This window comes from Myotis davidii, unplaced genomic scaffold (genome assembly GCF_000327345.1).
Source record: "Myotis davidii unplaced genomic scaffold, ASM32734v1 scaffold749, whole genome shotgun sequence".
Classification (NCBI taxonomy): Eukaryota; Metazoa; Chordata; class Mammalia; order Chiroptera; family Vespertilionidae; genus Myotis; species Myotis davidii.
The window spans coordinates 330,206-333,506 of record NW_006300030.1 but is presented as its reverse complement, the minus strand read 5'-3'; positions in this window follow the sequence as shown (position 1 = coordinate 333,506).

Below are 3,301 nucleotides of genomic sequence, written 5' to 3'. Positions count from 1 at the left end.
TCCCGACCCATCCTCTGACTGGAGCTAATTCGCATTGCAGCAGAATCGGTGCTGGCGCCCTGTTGTGGCCGGGAAGAGGACCGCGTGGCGACCAGACAGCCTGGGAGCCTCGGGGCCGGGGACGCGCAGGACATGCCAGGCGCTGCCTGGTTTTCCCTGGGGAGCAAAACGCCCAGGGTTATTTGGCTGCCGGGCGGGGGTGGATTCGGGGTTGGCCTGGCGCGGGCTTCCAGCGCCTCTCGGGCTGCCACAGCCGGGCCAGGCCGGAGCGGCCAGCGAGTCTGGGCCGGCCTTCGCTCCTCCCTGGCCCCTCCTGATCTCTCCCTCTCTCCTCAGGCCGCTATTCGGTCTCGCAAACCCAGAGACTTAGTGGAAAGTGAGCACCTGCTCCACACCCTCCATAGCCCCACCCTGCTTTGTAGGGTACCCAGGTGGCAGTATCTGTACCTGGAAACATCCTTTCTTAGGGGTTGGGGGAACCAACCCAGAGTTCCCTCTGACCTACTTCGCGGAGGTGCCCTTTGCCCACCTCCTTCCCATGTCCACCTGTCAGAGGGCATGCACGTGAGGATCCCCAGGCCCCAACCTGCAGGGATTGCCTCTTATCCCGGAAAATTACAGTTTTCCCTGGATCAAGACTATCACTCCCTTGGGGCCCCCTGGGTTGGGTTGGGTAAACAGCCCTGACTCTTGATTGGAGACACCTGTCCCATTTTCCCAGCACTGTTCCAATTTCACTGTAAGGGGGAAATTCTGCTCTCGGTAAAGGAAACTTCATCCAGCACCTTCGGCCTGGTTCTGACAAGCTGCATGCAGGCTAGCTGCTCTCCTGGAAGCAGACCCCAAAGAGGTGAGAAGTCAGCCTGGCCGCCCCTTCAGCCACTCCTTCCGGTTGGATTGTCTTTCCCAGGCAATTGGCCTAGCAGTGGTTCTCAACCTTCCTAATGCCACGACCCTTTAATACAGTTCTTCATGTTGTGGTGACCCCCAACCATAAAATTATTTTCGTCGCTACTTCATAACTGTAATGTTGCTACTGTTATGAATCGTAATGTAAATATGATATGCTATATGTGTTTTCTGATGGTCGCGACCCACAGGTTGAGAACCGCTGGAAAGGCTCTCCAGGCTGAGGAAAGCAAATAGCGATTGATTGGCACTTAGAAACTCAGACTGAATTAACAAACCCAACTTCCAAGATGGATAACTGAGAACCTCTCTCAAGGTTGGGACACATCACCCAAATCTGAGGCTAATAGCACCTCCCTCAAACATATTTGGAGAACTATAATATATTTTATTTGGGTTAAAAGTTAGATGTGAAGAGTAGGAACCAGGCATGACTGGGATCCCAGTTGGTACCCTCCTATGCCCCACTCCTTCCCTTCTCTCCACTTCTTCTCCTCCTTCTTATTCAGTTCTTTCCTCTCTATTCCTGCTCACCCCCCAATTGCTCTTTGCCTAAGGATCAGTGATTTGGGAGACTTGTAAATCAGTATGGTTGTTTTTAACATGATGAAAAGCTTATCCGAAATATCATTCATCTTTGAAAACTTAAGAACTCTTTGGTCCAAAATCATATTGGTCAAAATATTTTATTAGGTGACTTCATATATATACATCCTACATGAAAAACTTGTTTAAGAACGAACAAGAATTATTGCATTCAAAACAAAACAAAAAAAATTCCTTTATTAAAAGTTTCCCATTGAATAGATTATTTGACAACACTTGGGTGTTAGAGGCCTCATCTCACAAATGCTGCAAAATTTTTGGCATCTTAAATTGTATACTTAGTTCTTAGAAATAGTTGAAAGAGAGTTACTTGCACATATTTCCTATCACTGATGATTAACATAAACCATGGATAGGATACACTACAATAGCACCTAGGAAAGCATCTCTGAATGAGGAACCACGCTGTAAAAAGCAGGCTGTCAGGGAGGCAAAGTTGAGAAGAGGGGTCAGCATGGCCCTTTCAGATCTCTTTGCAAAGAAGCAAAGACTACAGGAACCTTCAGTCATGAATTTGGGTCATAAAGAACCTGAGCATAACCTATCGAAAATTCCAGTTAGCCTGGACAATGTCTAAGGCCCACTCATTAACATGAGCCTTCTTCATGGAAGAACTCATCTAGTTCACATTATTAAATTCAAGGTAGAACCAAAACAAAATCTTTACAAAATTCCTCTAATTAAAAAAAAAGTGTGAAGAAATAGGAAAAAACAAATGGCAGTGAAGCATTAACACAAGAAAATAATTTACTAGAGAATAGGTAAAATTTATATTCAAATATATAATGTACCAAAAAAATAACTTCTATAAAACAAAAACGTAAAGATGCATTTGCTTAGGAAATACAGGGTGAGACAACAGAAGAAATTAAAACATGACCTGGAGGAGCTCAGGAAACAAGCAGGAACAAAACAACCATAAATATGAGGACTGAATTGGAAATGGCACAAGGGAAATTGCTAAAAACCTGAAAAATGTCTAAGGACCATTCCTTAAAAAATACAGAGGACAAAATCAAGAAAATGGTCAGCCCTCATATTAAGTTCTGCATCCTCAGATTCAACCAACCTTGCCTCAAAAATATATTTTTTTAAAGTTACCTTGTTGCTGACATGCACTATAGGAAATATAGTTAGTTAGGCCTATGACAGTTGCATCTGTACTGAAATGCACAGGGTTTTTTTTCTTGTCATTATTCCCTAAACAACATAGTATAACAACTATTTACATAGCACTTACATTGTATTAGATATTATAAGTAATCTAGAGATGACAAACTAAATGGTAGAATGTGCCAGGGTTATAGGCAAATACTGTACCATATATATATATAGCCAGTGACCGGACCGCTGAAATGACCGGAATGACCAGTCGCTATGATGCCCACTGCAGCCAGCCAACTGGCCCAATCAGGGCGTGGGGTCACCGACCAACCTCCCACGGCCCCTCCCCCCAGCCAGCCCCGCCCCTGATCAGCCTCTCCCACCCTGATGGGAAGGCAGGGCAGCCCAGCCAACTCCCCTCAGGCCCTTCCTCCTCCCCAGCTGGCCCTGTCCCCGATGGGCCTTCACCACTCGATTGGCCCACAGCCCCTCCACCTAGCAGGCCCCACCCCAGATTGGCCTCCCCACCTTGATCAGGGGCAGGACCTGTGGCCAACCACCTAAGGTCCCTCCCCTTGGCTAGCCCCGCCCCCTATGGGCCCCACTACTCCCTTTGGGGGTGGGGCCAACTGGCCCACAGCCCCTCCCCATAGCCAGCCCCACCCCCAACCGTCCCCCCAAA